Source organism: Microcaecilia unicolor, chromosome 4, assembly GCF_901765095.1.
Source record: "Microcaecilia unicolor chromosome 4, aMicUni1.1, whole genome shotgun sequence".
NCBI classification, from domain to species: domain Eukaryota; kingdom Metazoa; phylum Chordata; class Amphibia; order Gymnophiona; family Siphonopidae; genus Microcaecilia; species Microcaecilia unicolor.
Window position 1 is genome coordinate 327,600,943 of NC_044034.1, and position 20,200 is coordinate 327,621,142.

At 43.5% G+C, this 20,200-nt stretch overlaps 1 long non-coding RNA gene across 1 annotated transcript; it reads left to right on the top strand.

Annotated features, from left to right (window-relative positions):
- The first annotated feature begins 311 nt into the window (after window positions 1-311).
- On the top strand, window positions 312-11,407 carry LOC115468246. Its single transcript, XR_003941836.1, has 3 exons — window positions 312-392; window positions 9,277-9,284; window positions 11,396-11,407. It is a non-coding gene; the product is annotated as an uncharacterized LOC115468246 (long non-coding RNA).
- Window positions 11,408-20,200: the final 8,793 nt, after the last annotated feature.

Here is a 20,200-nt window from a genome sequence, read left to right on the forward strand (position 1 = left end):
CCTTAGGTTCATCATTCACATAGCTGGCGAGGATCTCCAAGCCCCCACCAACTGAAAACATCCACAGTCTGTCAAACCCTCAGTTGAAAAACATGGCAGTCAATGGTGGTGCTCCAAACTGCTAACACCAGCACCATGGGCATACTCGGTCCTCATAGATATTCAGTTCATGCATGAGAACTGAGCATGCCTATGATGCTAGTGTCTGTGGCTTGGAGCGTTGCCTTTGACCTTTCTAAATATGGGTCGATGGTCTAGGGATCTTCACCAGCTAAAGTATGGTGGTGGTGGTGGTGGTTGGGGGTGGGGGGAGGGAAGAGGAAATGCATGCCCACCCAACCTATCCACTGGCCCACCCAAACATTGCATTCTGGTTATGCCACTGGTTTACAGTCCACTGCACTAACCATTAGCCTAACCTTCAGACCTGCTTGCTGCTATGTTCAGAATGCCCATAATACCTCATGATGTCAGGGAGTCAAGTTTCCCTTTCCAGTGTCACTTTCAGGGGAGAGAGAGGGGAACAGCAACCACTGGGGAGTAAGGAGGTGTCATGCGTTAATCCCTCCAGTGGTCAGCTGCTCAATCAAGGCACCTTTTTATACACTAAATGTGATTGAAACAGGTCTAACTTAGGAAGCCCTTCTTTTTTGACTTGGATGTTTCTTCCCATTCAGTTATCGCTTTTGGATGTCCAAATTTTGGGCCCTTCCTAGTCCCAGGGCCACAGAGAGACTAGGCCGGGCCCGGGGCAAGGCCGCCCTGCCTCTGCTCCCCTGCTGCTGCTGCCCCCGTCGCTGCCGCTGCCGCCCCCCGTCGCTGCAGTCCGCGGTCCCACCTGCCTGCCTCCACGGCTTCAGGCCCCCTGCATTCAAAGCGGCAGTCGCAGATCGCCTGTCTTCTGGCCTTCCCTCCCTGTGTCCCGCCCTCTTCTGATGTAACTTCCGGTTTCCACGAGGGCGGGACACAGGGAGGGAAGGCCTGAAGGGAGGTGATCTGTGACTGTTGCTTCGAATGCAAGGGGCCTGGAGCCGAGGAGGGAGGCAGGCAGGTGAAACCGGAGACTGCAGCGCCAGCGGCCTGACCCTGGCGCCGGGCCCCCCTTGGAGGCCCGGGCCAGAAGAATTTTGTCCCCCCTGCCCTCCCTCTCGGTGGCCCTGCCTAGTGGCACCCTCAACACGCCCACAACATGTCTCCTTTGTTAAAATAATTTCTCTCATGCTGGAAATGGCGCATAATGGGGGTGGCCAGTGATAGTGCCAGATTGGTGCCCACCAATGCCACAGTAGCTCTACCGTGGCTTTGTAAAAGGGCCCCTTAACATTTAGTACTTAGTGCTCAATTTTTTGGGTGCCATTTATTGAATTCCCTCCTGTCACTTGCATGGAGCCTTACAGAATACAGCTTGCACACAAAGTAGTGGACACCCTTGACCACCTTGTTATAGACGTGCCCTTTATGGGGCCCTTTTACTAAGACGCGTAGGCACCTACACGCGTACAATTCACATCAAATTATAACTACCGCCCGGCTACCGTGTGCCCCTGGTGGTAATTCTAATTTCCACGCACATCCAAAACACGCGGCAGAAAATCATTTTTATTTTCTACCGAGTGGCACTAACCGGGCGGTAATCAGCAGTGTATGTGCACTGACAATTACCACCCAGTTAACGTGTGAGACCTTACCGCTAAATCAATGGGTGACGGCAAGGCCTCGGGCCCAAAATGGACACGCGATGATTTTTATTCTGCCGCTCGTCCATTGTCGGCAAAAATATAGGCCTTTTTTGCAAGTGCGCTGAGAAATGGACCTGTGTGCATCCAATACACATGTCTACACCAGTGCAGGCCATTTTTTCAGTGCACCTTAGAAACCACTGTTTCTTAGAATGGGAGCTTATCTCCATAATATTTATTTATTTATTTATTTAGGTCATTTATACCCTGCCTTTTGCCGCAGTTTAGCAGACTCAAAGCGGCTTACAATGAACTAAAGAAATAATAACAATGAGAATTGAGAGGGTAGAAGGAAAAGAGAAAGGAAGGAAGGGAAGGGAATATAAATACATTCTTAAAACAAATAAATAAGTAGGCAGGGAAATGAAAGCCAAAAAGAGGAGGAAGGAAGGAAAAGTCCAAAATCAGGTCTTGACTCGCTGAGACTCATTAAGGCAGGCGAACATAGTACCCGATGCATCTAGTAGCACCATAAAAATGAAAATATTGTTTGTGAAAACAAGCATTCTCTTGTTCTTCAGTGTATGGCTGCTGTTTCTTTTCTTGTCTAATTAAAATGATCATCAGGGTAAATTTTTAAATAATTCCCCATCTGTCCCTTGCCCTCTTGTGCCTCCTCCCTCCCACCTTCACATTCAATTATATTCTTTTGTTTATTTATCTCTATTGTTAAATACATTTTTTTAAATAGTCTATTTTCTAAGAATCCATCTGTCCAACACTCATTTATATTTTTTATGTGGGTGTGTGATGAGACATTAACGAATTGTAAAAACAGGTGGACTAAGAATATATATATATTTTTCAGAAGGAAAAGAGGGAATAAAATCTTTTGAAGAAGTCTTTCTGCTATTCAACATTTAGGGGTCCTATTACTAAGGTGCACCGAAAAATGGCCTGTTTTGCGCAGGTGCATGTTTTGGACATGCGCAGATCCATTTTTTCAGCGCAACTGTACAAAATGCCTTCTTAAAATTTTGGCCGAAAATGGATGTGTGGCAAAATGAAAATTGGAGTGCATCCATTTTGGGTCTGAGACCTTACCACCACCCATTGACTTAGTGGTAAGGTGTCATGCGTTAACCAGGCGGTAATGGTCTGCGTGTGTAGAATGCCTTTTACCGCCCAGTTAGTGTTGTGTGCTGGAAAATAAAAATTATTTTCTGGCGCATAAAAAATGAAATTACTCTCTGGGTCATGTGGTAGCCGGGTGGTAATTCCAAATTGACACGTAGGCACCTATGCATCTTAGGAATATTATGGGCATCTATTCGGTTAGCACATGCTAATTTTTAGCACACGTCAAAAACACTAGCGTGCCTTTATAAACACGGTCCTTAAACAGCTAATTATAATTAAAAATTTTCCTTAGCTTGGGAAAAATAAAGAAGAGGGAAGAGGATAACTAGAGATCGAATAGGATCTGAACAAGGTGGGGAAATATTAAAGCTCCTTTCCATGGGATATGAACATGGGGATCCCAGATTTTAACTAAGGGGAAGGTTGGAGGCAGAGATCTATACTGGATATATAGGTGTAGTTAGCACCATGGACTGCCCAATAGAAAACACTTATGGGCAATGGAGATGATTGAGTCTCAGAATGCAGATGCAACTGGTTTTGGAAGAAATGTGGGAGAGGAGAGATATGATAGAGATGTTTAAATAACTACGTGGCATAAAAGCACAGGAAGAGGGTCTCGTTCAGTTGAAAGGAAGCTCTGGAACAAGGGGGCATAGGATGAAGGTGAAAGGGGAAAAACTCAGAAGTAAGCTGAGGAACTACTTCTTTACGGAAAGGGTGGTGAATTCATAGAACAGCCTCCCAGTGGAGGCGCTGGAGACAAAAAAATGTATTTGAATTTAAGAAAGCTTGTCACAAGTACATAGGATTTCTAAGGGAGAAGAAGAGATAGTAGCATAGATGGGCAACTAGACAGGCCACATGATCTTTATCTGCCTTCATTTTTCTCTATTTCTATGGTTAGATTGGTTAGGCCTAGAAGTCCTCATCTGAAAACAATTTTTAACCCCATACATGTTCCTAGTAGGCAAGCCAAAAATCCTTTCCCTCATAAAGTACCTCATTAATGATCTCAGTTCTTTGCATCAAGGTTATTCCATTCTTAAACGATCAAGTAACTTTAGAAGATTATTAAGGTGGTGAACTGGCACTGCAAAACCTGTTTTGTTTTTGGCACTCTATGGGTTGTTTAGATGCCATATTACTCCTTTCACACACATGAAAATGATTCATATGGTACAAAATTAATGCAACACTCATTTCATGCAAGATAATAACACTGTAACGGTGCATGTTTGATGCTCCCTGATGAAAATTCCAGTTGCCTCTATTAATATAATTATGACTTAAAACAAAAAGGAAAACTGAAGTTGAAAACGGCAACAGCTGGTAACTTCAATCAGTGCCCTCGGAAACACAATGAAATGGAATATTCTATGATGAAAGATTTCCAGGGGGAATATTCAATCAAAGGTGTTTCCAAAGGGAATCCTATTTCAGTCAGAGTTCTATTTGTATGGATTTGTTTTGCTGCTGTCTTTGCATATATTGGTGAGAACCTCATTTGGAACAAGTATGTTATGTTAGGATCTAAAATAACTACTCTGTGCCAGTCTTCCTGGATTTTTACATCATTTCAGTTCCACTGATTCCTCTCCATCTTCTCTGCCTCCAGCCTCTTCTACCAGGTGGTGAAGAACATGAAGGAAGGAGATGGAGAGATAGATATGGGTAAGGTTGCCATCACTGATCGGGAGTCCTCCATTTACACTCCTGCCAGTGGGTGGTGCTGTTTCACTATCACATTTTCAATAACGAGGGACAAGCAAGCTCTGCAGGACCCCAGGAACCTGCCTGTCTCCTGAGACTGAAAACAATATTAAAGCACCGCCTTCCACTGGCAACAGTGCAGTTTGAGGCCTCCCAATCAGCTTAGATGGAACATTGATTGCCATCTCACCTGGATCTGGGCAAATAACTAAATCCAGACATGGATTTGCTCATTGTTTACATGAAGTTACAGTTCTAATTTCTCATCCAACAGAAAAGCATGAGCTGAGGCAAAACTATCACTTTGGTTCGACTTGAATGAGGTGGGGAGAGAGAAATATCAAAAGACAGGTGTGGAATGGAAAGGTGAGAAAGGTGGGATGGAAGGGATAAGAAAAGTGTGAAAATACACTCATTCCTTTTCCTACTTACTTCAAACGTTGAGCACAGTTCCACATTTAATTCTCTCCATGGTGCATCTGAAACTGGTTTGCAGTTGATTTCAGAGCTCAGCGTACTAATGAATTCCATGGAGGGCAGAGGGGTTCAGGATGGAGACAAACTTTCTGTGACCCCTCCCCTCCAGAAAAACACCTTTCCATACCTGCCTGTGCCCTTGGGGATTTTAGCTGAGTGTGACATGCAGGAAAGTGCTGATGCAGAGATAAGAGTATATAAAATAATTTTCTTGTGCTCGTTTCTTCACCCGTCAAGTCAAATTATATTTTGTCACTCTGGATGGATGTAAGAGATGTGCAAAGCCCACTTGGCAAATATCAAAGTGTATGTGAAAGGAAGTAGGGATGGTGTGAAAGGAAAAGCCTTAGCTAAGACAGGGTGTGACCTTGGCGTGAACTCCATAGGAGATTCTGTGACTTATCAGTTGTAGTAACTTGACAATAAGTTTTAGACATAATTGAATACTCAGGAAAGCCTGCCATGAACATTTCAAACTAAGAAATGAACAATACCCAAGGTTCCACATAATCATATTACTTCATACTGTACGAACTTTACCACTCAGGTGATATTAAGTGTACTTCTACCCTTATCCTACTCTGTATTGCTCACTAGAAGCTATAGTCCCATCCCCTAAGACTTAGCAGCCTCATTGGGATTACTTTTCTCTATATGCTACTATATATTCGTCCCAGAGTTATACTCTCTTTTCCGGAACCTTATCAGCTTCCTTGCACCTACTGTTACTCTATTTTCCACTCAGTATATATTTCCGGAGTTGGTACTCTCCTCTCCGGAACCTGTAAGCCACATTGAGCCTACTGCTATGTGGGAAAATGTGGGATACAAATATAATAATAATAATAATGCATTCAGGGTCTGCCAGTAGAGCAGTTATGTCAATGCCTTATGGGGTAGAACCAAAAGAAAGGAGAAGGGTCAATAACACTAATGAGGTGTCCATATGTTCAAAGAGCTGCTGAGTTGGTAGGCAATCCAGCTTATTTTTGAAACAGAAAAACGCCTATATTGCGACCCAAATTGGGAGATGGGCGTCTTTCTCCCGTGGGCGCCCAAATCGGTATAATCGAAAGCCGATTTTGGGTGTTTCCAACTGCAATCCGTCGCGGAAACGGGTAAAGTTGACGGGGGCGTGTCGGAGGCGTGGTGAAGGCGGAACTGGAGCGTGGTTATCGGCCGAGGAGAGATGGGCGTCTTTAGCTGATAATTGAAAAAAAAGGCGTTTTTACCGCGATTTTGGGTCACTTTTTTGGACCCTTTTTTTTCACAAACAGGTCCCAAAAAAGTGCCCCAGCTGCCCAGATGACCACTGGAGCGAATCGGGGATGACCTCCCCGGACTCCCCCAGTGGTCACTAACCCCCTCCCACAAAAAAACCCATCTTTAAAAACTTTTTTCCAGCCTCTATGCCAGCCTCAAATGCCGTACCCACCTCCATGACAGCAGAATATGTTCGATCCTCTCACAGCCTTTCCCTGGGTCAGATGTGGCTCTCGGGTGCACTACAGGGTCACATCAGCATCACATTGTGGTGGGTGTAGGGTATTGGGCTTCGTGATTTCATTAGCTTGTGTTACAGTCTCACGATGTTGGTAGTTGGTAGGCTCTTCTCCCATGGTGCTTTTCCCCCTGCCTACTGGGTCAGAGTGTGCCCTGTTGTGTTTCCTGTTGTAGTCCATGCGGTAGTGGCCGTTTTTTGTAAGCCAGTTTACTTCCCTTTCCTGTGTTAGCCATGTTACAGAACTTAGTTCTTACCTTGAATGTGGCTGAAAGAGGGCATTGTACACCATTCTGCCAGTTCTGACCTACTGCTAATCTCAGTACCAGGGAGACTCGTTGCCAGTGGGGCACAACCTCTGATCTGCAGTTAACTGTGAGTAAAGGCGGATATTCCAATAAAGGACGTTTTCGGAGAGATTAGTCTTCAGGTGTCAACTGGTGTGCCAATGTTATACAGCAGCAACAAGTCCTAGAGGCCTGCGTGTATGCAGGTCCCTGGATCACTTTTAGTGGGTACCGCAGTGCACTTCAGCCAGGTGGACCCAGGCCCATCACCCCCTACCTGTAACACTTGTGCTGGTAAATGGGAGGCCTTCAAAACCCACTGTACCCACATGCAGGTGCCCCCTTCACCCCTAAGAGCTATGGTAGTGTTGTATATTTGTGGGTAGTGGGTTTTGGGGGAGGGGGGTTGGGGGCTCAGCACCCGTGGTAAGGGAGCTATGCATGTGGGAGCGTTGTCTGAAGTCCACCGCACTGACCTCTAGGGTGCCCAGTTGGTGTCCTGGCATGTCATGGGGGCGAGTGTACTATGAATCGTGGCCCCTCCCATGACCAAATGGCTCGGATTAGGACGTTTTTGAGCTGGGCGTTTTTAGTTTCCATTATCGCTAAAAAAAACAAACGCCCAGCTCAAAAACGTCCATTTTTTGGAAAATACGGTTCGGCCCGCCCCTTCACGGACTCGTTCTTGGAGATAAACGCCCATGGAGATAGGCGTTTCCGTTCGATTATGCCCCTCCACATCTCCCTGATTCTATAAAAGTCGTCAATTTAATTGAATAATGCACAATTTCATTGAATAATGGACCAATTAGCACCAATAATTGGGTTTTCAACCAGCAATTATTGGTGCTAATTGAAATCAACCTAAATTTTACGTGTGTCCCAGAAAATGGGAGGGTCATGGGCATTTCAGGGAGAAGTATGGATGTGGATTCCAGTTATGCACACAATTATAGAATATGGGGCTTCCATGTGTAAATTTAGACATGGGCATTTGCACCACATTTTTTGTGCAAATGGATGTGCCTAGATTTATGTTCAACTCCTGCTATTCTATAAACCACACCTAACTTTAGGCTTGACTTATAGAATAGTGCTTAAGCAGGTGTTTTTGGCGCTGATTTTATAGGTGCAATTTATATAATCTAGCTAAAAAAATACTGTCTAAGGCTCTTAGCAAGAGAATAACCTTCTTACAAATAATAATGAATTAAAAGTTCTGCCCTTAACTGTATCCCTTGTGGAAGTTATTGGCCTGGTAAGAAATTGGGGCCAGATGAATCAAACTTACTGTGCTGGGAGTGATTGATTTTAGCCAGTTTGAACTGGCTTAGTGATCACGGTATCTAGTGATGAATGCGCAAAAGCCTACAGCAACCTGTTTACCACACTCATAAATGCGCATCAAAAATGCTATGCAAATGTATTGTAATTATGTGGTTCTCATTTAAATGAAGGCAAAGTACGATGCACAGCCGTTTACGGGCAATGCACAGAAAGGTCCGCACACCTTTAACATGATATATTTAACAGGTGCTCAGGGGCTGTCAGTAACTCCAGAGAGCTGTCATCTGCTGTCAACATAAGCACGTCCATAAAGTGCGTGCATAAGCGCTGTCATCGATGTGTTATTTATGTGTGTATGCGTGCATGCCTACGTGCACATCCGTGCTGGAGAAGCCATGGCTGCACATGGTCCCCGTGGGCGAAAGCCCAACTTCTCCGACATGGATGTGTTCTGGCTTGTGCAGCTCATAGTTATAAATGAGAAGTGCTTTTCCCCCAATAGGGGAAGAGAAGAAACATAATAAGAATGGACGAGGGCTGGGAGGTGCTGCAGTGCCTCTTCAACAGGCAGTCTTCATACCTGAGATCTATAAATATTTTCACCATTTTTTGTCCCTTCCTCCCTCCCATCTTCCTCTTGCCTCCATTATCGAACAGTTGGATTGCTGCCTTCATATTATTGGGGCCTATAAGGCTCTGCTTACTAGTGATGTCTATCTCACACGCCCAGGATGCCTGTACAACAGCTACAGCGTTTACCATGTGCTTAGCGAATGACTATTTTGCGCATGTGTTTGCTACACCGCTACCATGGATTTCAACAGGTTAGCAAAACTTTCATGCATCGACATTTGGATTACCGCGCGGCTCATTTGCATTCAATTTTTTTTTGATAATCAGTATCTTCTAATATGAACCTTTACATTTTCGGTTCTACATTTCTTTCATGCATCTGGGTCTTGGATAGTAAAAGGAAGAACAATTTTCAAAGCTTTTTCCAATGGATAAACAGCTGCATGTGTAAGATGCTTTTAAATATAACATTTGCTATTTGTCTAAACATTTCTATCACTATGCAATTAGATAACACAAAACATTGTAAGATCTCCAATTAAATGCACAGTACAAAGTTTGTGAAGCTTCTTCTATGTAGACTAGAGATGTTTTTCTTCTGCATGTATATTTCCTACAGAACTGTCTGTGGCCTGGGAACTGTCCATGTGTTTACTTGACAGTTCACAGGTAAGCAAGGAAAGGATTGGTGAGTTCAGAATACCTTCAAGGTTTGTATCAGTTAATTTTTGGGCATTTGTGAAACACACACAACCTAATTCAAACCTTCTATGTAGCCATAGACAATATGTGCTATCCTGGAAAGATTTTATTGGACTGAAATCAATTTGTCTTGTTTCCTAGTAAGAGCCATCCCAAGTCCTAGTCAGTATAAGGTCATTGTACATTTTTCAGATATGATTCAATGGTCAAGATGGGCAGTTAGAGATGGTTGGATCATGGTCCCAGCTCAGTCACGCTTTCAATGGTGGTGGCCTAGTACAATCCAGCAGGGCTACAGGTACCAAGGCAGCCAGATATTCAGGGTTCTGATTTTGGTTACCTGTTTAATTATTACAGAACTTGATGATAAAATGTAGGTCAGGGAGGGGGAAGGGACGAGGGGGGGGGGGTTGAATTAAATATATGAAATTGTATTGCTCATCTTTCTGAGATGGTTGAGAAACAAAGGCATCAAAAGCTGACCTGAAGGAGGAGTCTAATGCTACAAGTGGTCAAGTTTCTATGGCTAGCAACTGAAATGTATTCTTAGCACAATGGACCAGATTCTCTAGGTGGGCTGAATAGGATATTCAGCCTTTATCTTTCATCCCACTATCTGCCAGATTCTATATATTGCACCTAGTGTTCCATGCCAAAATCCATTCGTATTCTATAACAACGACTGTAACTTAATTGGCTTAACAACCAATCAGCGTTTTTAACAGCACTTAACAAGCAATAATGAGCATTAATTGGCAATAATTAGAATGTACGCGTATAACTCGCTAAGCGCATTCTGTAATGCAATGCGTCTAACTTTTAATGCGTACAGGCAAAAATGGGCATGCTTATAGCCAGGGAAATGGGAATTTCATGGGCGTTCCAAAATTTATTTATTTATTTATTTGTTACATTTGTATCCCACATTTTCCCACCTATTTGCAGGCTCAATGTGGCTTACATAGTACAGTAAAGGCGATCGCCAATACCAGTATGAACAAATACAAAGTGAGGTTATGACAGAGTAATGCTCAGTATGATAGACGCATTAAGGGTCATGAGGAAGGAGAGTTGGGTTATGTCCAGTACGATCTTATATATTGTTATGTTTCGGGGTTAAGGCATTTAGGTTGGATCGTTAGGGTATGCCTTTTCGAACAGGTTAGTCTTTAGGAGTCTCCGGAAGTTTAGGTAGTCGTATATTGTTTTCACAACGATTGGTAGTGCGTTCCATAGTTGCGTACTTATATAAGAGAAGCTGGATGCATAGGTTGATTTGTATTTGAGTCCTTTGCAGCTAGGGTAGTGGAGATTTAGATATGTTCGTGTTGATCTTGTTGTGTTTCTGGTTGGTAGGTCTATGAGGTCTGTATCCCGGGGCATTGCCATAGATGATTTTATGAACCAGGGTGCAGATTTTGAACGCAATGCGTTCTTTGATTGGAAGCCAGTGTAGTTTTTCTCATAGGGGTTTGGCGCTTTTGAATCTTGTTTTTCTGAATATAAGCCTGGCTGCTGTGTTTTGAGCAGTTTGGAGTTTCTTTATGAGTTGTTCTTTACATCCCACATAGATTCCATTACAGTAATCTAGATGGCTTAGTACCATGGATTGTACCAAGTTGCAAAATATTTCCCTCGGGGAAAAAATGTTTCACTCGTTTGAGCTTCCACATTGAGTGAAACATTTTCTCTGTTGTAGCTTTCACTTGGCTCTCTAGTGTGAGATTTCGGTCGATTGTAACTCCGAGAATTTTCAGGCTGTCTGAGATGGGGAGGGTGTAATCTGGGATGGTTATGTTGTTAGGTTTGATTGTGTTATATTGGGATGAGAGGATGAGACAGTGTGTTTTTTCTGTGTTAAGTTTTAGTTGAAAAGTGTTCGCCCCTGAGTTCATGATGTTCAAGCTGAGTTTGATTTCTTTGGTGATTTCTGTTAGACCATTTTTGTAAGGGATGTATAATGTGACGTCGTCGGCGTATATGTAAAGGTTAAGGCATTGATTGGATAGGGACTTGGCTAGTGGGGTCATCATTAGGTTGAAAAGGAGCGGCGATAGTGGTGATCCTTGAGGTACTCCACAGTCTGCTTTCCATGGTGATGATATGGTCAATTTAGATTTCACTTGATATGTTCTAGTCGTTAGGAAGACCTTGATCCAGTTAAGTACACTTCCACCAATCCCAAAGTATTCTAGGATGTTTAGTAGTATGTTATGGTTCACCATGTCGAACGTGCTAGACATGTTGAATTGTAGGAGAAGTATGCTTTTGCCTGTTGCAATTTCTTGTTTGAATTTGGCTAATAGGGCAATTAGTACTGTTTCGGTGCTGTGGTTTGAGCGGAATCCTGATTGTGATTCATGTAGTATTGTGAATTTGCTTATGTAGTCAGTAAGTTGTTTGGTTACCATGCTTTCCATCAGTTTGACTATTAGTGGGATTGAAGCTGCTGGGTGGTAGTTGGTGATATCGTCTGTTTTTTTCTTGGTATCTTTTGGTATTGGTGTGAGTAGGATGTTGCCGTTTTCCTTAGGGAAGAGACCATGTTGAAGCATGTAGTTTAGGTGGGATGTGAGGTCTGCTATGTAGCGATGGGGAGTGGATTTTAAAAGGTAACTGGGGAAGGTATCCAATTTACAGTGAGTCTTTGAGAACCTCTTAAGCGCTTGGTTGACTGTTTTAGCAGTAAGGGGAGTGAAGCTTGTCCAGAGTCTGTCTGCTGGGTATTCACCAGGGGTTGGGTCCAGACACTTGATGAAGTTTTCAATGCCAGTGATGTTTTGAGGTAGTGTGTTACGTAGGTTTACAATTTTTTCGTTGAAGTATTTGGCAAGTTTGTCTGCAGTTGCGGTGACCAAGGTGGTGTCTAGTAGTTTGTTCACGAGTTGGTATAATTTTTTCGTGTCTTTGTATTCAGGCCCTATTTTGGTTTTGTAGTATAACCTTTTGGTTTGTCTTGTTGCGTATTTGTATTTTCTTTGAGTTTGTTTCCATGCATTGAGTGTTTGTGTATCTTTTGCTTTTTTCCATGCTCGTTCGTGTTTCCTGGATTGTGTTTTTAGTTTTTTCAGTTCTTCATTGTACCATGGTATCGAGTTACACCTACGTGAGATTCTTGTTTGTAAGGGTGCAATATTGTCTAGTATGTTTTTACATCTTATATCCCAGTCAGAGAGATAGTGTGTAAAGTCCGTTTGTGCTGTCCATTCATTATTATACATCTGTTGCCAGAATGTTTTCAAATCTATTTGGCCTCTTGTGCTGTAGGTTATGCGTTCTTGTGTACGGTGTGAACCCTTTTTCCGCCAAAGTAGGGATAGATTTAGTTTGTAGTGGTCTGACCATGGTGTGTTTGTCCATTTGATATCTGATATTATTAGGTTCTGGTCTGAGGACGGTTTGTGACAAATAAGGTCGAGTGTGTGCCCTTTGTCATGGGTACATGGGTTGCCTGAGTGTGTGGCCTCTTGAGGTCCCATAAATGGAGGAATTCCTTGCATTCGCATGCGTTAGTCGAATATGGGTCTTCTAGGTGGAGGTTGATGTCTCCCAATACCAGTATGTTGAGTGGGTAATACAGGTGTTTGATATGAAGTCCATGAAGTGTGATTGGCATTCGTTCCAGTTACCTGGTGGTCTGTAAAACAGGACACAGTTTAGGTGATCCTGCAGGGTGGTGTGGTTGATTCTAATGGAGGCGATTTCAAGTTGCGGTGATACGGACTCAGCAGTGGTTATGGTAGTGAAGTGTGATTGGTGGATCAGTGCTATGCCTCCGCCTCTCTTTTCCTTTCTGGTCCAGTGAGTGATTTTGTAACTCGGTGGGGGGGGGGGGGGCACAAGTCTAGGATTATAGGGTCCTTTTGATCATGGATCCAGGTTTCATTGATGAAAAGCAGGTCAAGGTTTTCTGACGTAATCCAATCTGTTAATATTGCTGTTTTATTTACTACTGATCTGGCGTTGATGTAGCCTACTTGAATTTTTTGGTAAGGGTCATCTATCTTTGGTGCTATGTGGATTTTTTCAATTGTTGATTTTTTTGTTGGTGTGGGTTTGCTATGACCTTTCTTTCCTTTGTGTTGAAATTGTCCACATGTAGGTGTTCCTCCTTTGTTTTGGTGGTAGTCAGTTTGATGAGGTATGGTGTGTCTGATCAAACTTTGGTGGTTATGTAGTATGCGCATTGTTATAGAATTTAGCCCTCTGCACCTAAACCTACAGTGGTGGAAATAAGTATTTGATCCCTTGCTGATTTTGTAAGTTTGCCCACTGACAAAGACATGAGCAGCCCATAATTGAAGGGTAGGTTATTGGTAACAGTGAGAGATAGCACATCACAAATTAAATCCGGAAAATCACATTGTGGAAAGTATATGAATTTATTTGCATTCTGCAGAGGGAAATAAGTATTTGATCCCTCTGGCAAACAAGACCTAATACTTGGTGGCAAAACCCTTGTTGGCAAGCACAGCGGTCAGACGTCTTCTGTAGTTGATGATGAGGTTTGCACACATGTCAGGAGGAATTTTGGTCCACTCCTCTTTGCAGATCATCTCTAAATCATTAAGAGTTCTGGGCTGTCGCTTGGCAACTCGCAGCTTCAGCTCCCTCCATAAGTTTTCAATGGGATTAAGGTCTGGTGACTGGCTAGGCCACTCCATGACCCTAATGTGCTTCTTCCTGAGCCACTCCTTTGTTGCCTTGGCTGTATGTTTGGGTCATTGTCGTGCTGGAAGACCCAGCCACGACCCATTTTTAAGGCCCTGGCGGAGGGAAGGAGGTTGTCACTCAGAATTGTACGGTACATGGCCCCATCCATTCTCCCATTGATGCGGTGAAGTAGTCCTGTGCCCTTAGCAGAGAAACACCCCCAAAACATAACATTTCCACCTCCATGCTTGACAGTGGGGACGGTGTTCTTTGGGTCATAGGCAGCATTTCTCTTCCTCCAAACACGGCGAGTTGAGTTCATGCCAAAGAGCTCAATTTTTGTCTCATCTGACCACAGCACCTTCTCCCAATCACTCTCGGCATCATCCAGGTGTTCACTGGCAAACTTCAGACGGGCCGTCACATGTGCCTTCCGGAGCAGGGGGACCTTGCGGGCACTGCAGGATTGCAATCCGTTATGTCGTAATGTGTTACCAATGGTTTTCGTGGTAACAGTGGTCCCAGCTGCCTTGAGATCATTGACAAGTTCCCCCCTTGTAGTTGTAGGCTGATTTCTAACCTTCCTCATGATCAAGGATACCCCACGAGGTGAGATTTTGCGTGGAGCCCCAGATCTTTGTCGATTGACAGTCATTTTGTACTTCTTCCATTTTCTTACTATGGCACCAACAGTTGTCTCCTTCTCGCCCAGCGTCTTACTGATGGTTTTGTAGCCCATTCCAGCCTTGTGCAGGTGTATGATCTTGTCCCTGACATCCTTAGACAGCTCCTTGCTCTTGGCCATTTTGTAGAGGTTAGAGTCTGACTGATTCACTGAGTCTGTGGACAGGTGTCTTTCATACAGGTGACCATTGCCGACAGCTGTCTGTCATGCAGGTAACGAGTTGATTTGGAGCATCTACCTGGTCTGTAGGGGCCAGATCTCTTACTGGTTGGTGGGGGATCAAATACTTATTTCCCTCTGCAGAATGCAAATAAATTCATATACTTTCCACAATGTGATTTTCCGGATTTAATTTGTGATGTGCTATCTCTCACTGTTACCAATAACCTACCCTTCAATTATGGGCTGCTCATGTCTTTGTCAGTGGGCAAACTTACAAAATCAGCAAGGGATCAAATACTTATTTCCAATACTGTATGTGCCGAGCTTTAACCCACATTTTTGTTGGTGTAAATGGAGGCACATAGTTTTAGGCACTAGGATACCAACTAAACGTGTTCTATATACCGCACCTAAATCTAGGCGTTGCTTAGAGAATATGCTTAGGCGGAAATGTTTTCCATGCAGATTTTTCAGGTGCCATATAGAATCTGGCTCTATATGTTTTACTTTTGACAACCTGTAGCTCAAAAAATCTGGCCCTTCTTTGTATACAAGCGTTTTAAGTTAGGAAAACCAGATACCTCCCCATGTACGTAAAGGTACAGAGAGTTCAACCAGGACTGGTTCAATCCACGTGGCATTTAACAGTACAGGACCCTCTAACTTCAGTTAGATTGCTGAGGTTGTTTTGCCCTTCCAATCTCACTTTCTTCTGCCACTCCCACTGTTTTGTCTCTTTATGTTTTGGGACATCAAGACAGCACCATTTTAACATCTTTGTTCAATATTATTCTTGATAACAACATGTTTCCCATCCTGGGTAAAAAGAAATCCGTGCTGCCCTTCTGTTCTCTAGTGATTTTTTTTTTCATCTCCCTTGTGATAGAGCCTAAAGCCTTTCATTTAAACTTTCTGCAGCTTGATTTTATTTTTCATTAAAACAGATGTTACCACCTCTTCATTCAACAAGATTCGAGCCTAACGCAGCCCATGGTGGACAGCAAGTGACTGCTTCCTCTGCCCATTCTACATTTCAAAGCACAGGAGCAGGATAGGAAATGGTAAGCCTGCACCTTTGATGAGATAAAATCTATAAAAAAAATTTAAGCTGATTTAGCAGAGATAAAATGTGATAGAAGTGTTTGCACTTTTCCGCCTGGTTATACTTTCTACAGCCGACAAGCACCATCAGGCACAGTTAAGCTGATAAAAAGAAATAAAGAAGAGGAAAGTGGATGCATTTCCATCAGGAAGGAAATCCGAGGATTAGAGTGTGAGTCGGATAATCAAACTTTGGAACTCTGCTAATCCATTTGAAATCATAAGCCTCATGAATTTAAACAATAACTGCACAATTGTAAAGCCCAAACTTGGTCCCTGCTCAGAAACAAATGAAAGGTGATAAAACAAAACATTAATACTTTATTAAATTCAATCAAGAAAATGCACTAGCTGAACTTTTAACTCTTAACCTGAGAGTTTTTAATGAAATTTTCCATTCTTAGAATATGTGGATGCAGCATGATACTAAACCTTTCAAACATCTGTGATCAACAGGTCCTTATTCCAAAAGGATATTTTGGGATGAATTCTATAAATGATGCCTAAAAGATCAGTGCCGAACACCCCCCCCCCCCCACACACACACGTAAGTGGTATTCTATAAGCCACACCTAAAATTAAGCACAGTTTATAGAATAGCGCTTAAGCACAGGGGTTACATGTATATTTAGGCACATCCATTTGCACCAATGAAAATGTGGTGTAAATGCCTGCACCGAAATTTATTCGCAGAACCCCTTATTCTATAATTGCATGCATAACTGGAATCCACGCCCGCATTCCACCCTGAAATGCCCATGACACTCTCATTTCTTTGCCCCCTTTTCCGGGATGTATGTAAAATTTAGGCACGGATCATGCACGTAAATTTACGCATGTACATGTTAATTGATTTCAACTAGCACCAATAATTGCTTGTTAAAAAGCCAATTATTGGCACTAATTGGCTCATTATTCAATTAAATTGCACACACAATTTTAGTGCTTTTATAGAATTATGGGGGTTATTACTAGTGGCTTGTTCTCTTTTTTTTCTGAATTTAACACTTAACCTTAGTTAAGACTAACCTTTCCCACAAGCTCATTTTAATCTCAAACTTTGATCACCTTCCATTGCTATTGACTTTAATCTTAAACTCCAACAGCCTGATATTCAAAAACAATTATTGGATAGAGGCTGCCCTATCTGGGTCCTATCCATGGGCTAGATTCTTTATATGGTGCTTAAAAAATATCCGTGCAGAAAACATTTTTGCCTAAGCATATTCTATAAGATTTAGGTGTGGTGTATAGAATACACTTAGTTGACATCCCAGCACCTAAAACTACATGCCTCCATTTATACCAATGAAAACATGGCATAAATCCCTGCACATAGATTTACATGCACTGGGCATATTCTATAACAACGTCCATAAATTTGGGAATGCCCACGAGACGCCCATTTCTCCACCAAGGACCATGCCCCTTTTGAATTGCATGCCTTGGAATTATGGCACAGTTCATTGTAGGCTTACATTCTAATTATTGCCATTAGTGCTCATTATTGCTTACTAGTAAAAAAGGCCCGTTTCTTACAGAAATGAAACGGGCGCTAGCAAGGTTTTCCTCAGAGTTTGTATGTTGACAGAGTGTGTTTGACAGTGACTGTGTGTGAGAGCGAGAGAGTGAATGTGCGAGGTGTGTGTGTGTGTGTGACAGAGAGAGAGTGAGACTGTCTCCTCTGTCCCCTGCCCCCCTCCAGCACCCAGCGATTCTCCTTTGTCCCTGCCCCCCTCCAGCCACCCAGCGATTCTCTTCTCTGCCTGCCCCCCTCTCCAGCCACCCGTGATTCTCCTCTCTCCCCTGCCCCCCCTCCAGCCACCAGCAATTCTTCTCTCCTCCCCTGCCCCCCTCTCCAGTCACCCAGCGATTCTCCTCTGTCCCCTGCCCCCCTCGCAGGCACTCAGCAATTCTCATCGTCCCCTGGCCTCCTGTAGCCACCCAGCGATTTTCCTCTCTCCCCTGCCCCCCCTCCAGGCATCCACCGAGTCTCCATCACTCCTTTGAAAGCCTGCCCGTCTGTAGCCTTCCCCTTCGATTTCGTTCCCTCTGAGTCCCGCCTTCTGATGTCATTTCCTCCTCTTCCGGGAGGGCAGGACTCTGAGGGAACGAACTGGAAGGGAAGGCTACAGACGGGCAGGGCTTTCAAAGGAGCGACGGAGGCTCGGTGGGTGCCTGGAGGGGGGGAGCAGGGGAGAGAGAGAATCGCTGGGTGGCAATGATGGACTGGGCAGGCAGGTTGGGGCGTTTTTTACAGACCTTGATTGGTTCCTCGTTCTTGTGCGTTGCGGGACAGTGAGAGCCATGAAACACTGAGTTACAGACTTACGAACCCTACACTGCCACAGTGCCACGGAATCAGCTTCAGAATGTTGGAGGTGCTTTTTATTATATAGGATTAAGTGCTGCTATCAATACTAATTAGCTTGTTAAGCCAACTAAGTTACGCATGTTATTATGGACTATGCTTAAATCTCAGCGCGGAACTCTAGGTGTGCTATATAGAATCCGGCAGTATATGGATATTGCTGCTGAAAATTCTTACAGACTGCCCTAACACTATCCAGATAGCACCTGGGCAGAGCAAGAGCAGAATATGGGTATTCTGAAGGAAATTCTAAAGTTAGGCTCGGAGACCCATTATTCTGTGTGCAACGTTATATAAGTACATATGTACATAAGTAATGCCATACTGGGAAAAGACCAAGGGTCCATCGAGCCCAGCATCCTGTCCACGACCAGCGGCCAATCCAGGCCAAGGGCACCTGGCAAGCTTCCCAAACGTACAAACATTCTATACATGTTATTCCTGGAATTTTGGATTTTTCCAAGTCCGTTTAGTAGCGGTTTATGGACTTGTCCGTTAGGAAACCGTCCAACCCCTTTTTAAACTCTGCTAAGCTAACCACCTTCACCACTTTCTCCCGGCAACCAATTCCAGAGTTTAATTACACGTTGGGTGAAGAAAAATTTTCCTCCGATTTGTTTTAAATTTACTACACTGTAGTTTCATCGCATGCCCTCTAGTCCTAGTATTTTTGGAAAGCGTGAACAGAAGCTTCACATCCACCTGTTTCCACTCCACTCATTATTTTATATACCTCTATCATGTCTCCCCTCAGCCGTCTCTTCTCCAAGCTGTATAGCCCTAGCCTCCTTAGTCTTCTTCATAGGGAAGTCGTCCCATCCCCGCTATCATTTTAGTCGCCCTTCGCTTCACCTTTTTCCAATTCTACTATATCTTTCTTGAGATGCGGCGACCAGAATTGAACACAATACTCAAGGTGCGGTCGCACCATGGAGCGATACAACGGCATTATAACAATCCTCACACCTGTTTCCATACCCTTTCCTATAATACCCAACATTCTATTCGCTTTCTCTAGCCGCAGCAGCACACGGAGCAGAAGGTTTCAGTGTGTTATCGACGACGACACCCAGATCCCTTTCTTGGTCCGTAACTCCTAACGTGGAACCTTGCATGACGTAGCTATAATTCGGGTTCTTTTTTCCCACATGCATCACCTTGCACTTGCTCACATTAAACATCATCTGCCATTTAGCCGCCCAGTCTCCCAGTCTCGTAAGGTTCCTCTTGTAATTTTTCACAATCCTGTCGTGATTTAACGACTTTGAATAACTTTGTGTCATCAGCAAATTTAATTACCTCACTAGTTACTCCCATCTCTAAATCATTTATAAATATATTAAAAAGCAGCGGTCCTAGCACGGACCCCTGAGGAACCCCACTAACTACCCTTCTCCATTGTGAATACTGCCCATTTAACCCCACTCTCTGTTTCCCTATCCTTCAACCAGTTTTAATCTACAATAGGACATTTCCTCCTATCCCATGACCCTCCAATTTCCTCTGTAGCCTTTCATGAGGTACCTTGTCAAACGCCTTTTGAAAATCCAGATACACAATATCAACCGACTCCCCTTTGTCCACATGTTTGTTCACTCCTTCAAAGAATTGAAGTAAATTGGTCAGGCAAGATTTCCCCACACAAAAGCCATGCTGACTTGGTCTCAGTAATCCATGTCCTCGGATGTGCTCTGTAATTTTGTTTTTAATAATAGCCTCTACCATTTTCCCAGGCACTGACGTCAGACTCACCGGTCTATAATTTCCCGGATCTCCCCTGGAGCCTTTTTAAAAATGGGCGTTACATTGGCCACCCTCCAATCTTCCGGTACCACGCTCGATTTTAAGGATAAGTTGCATATCACTAGC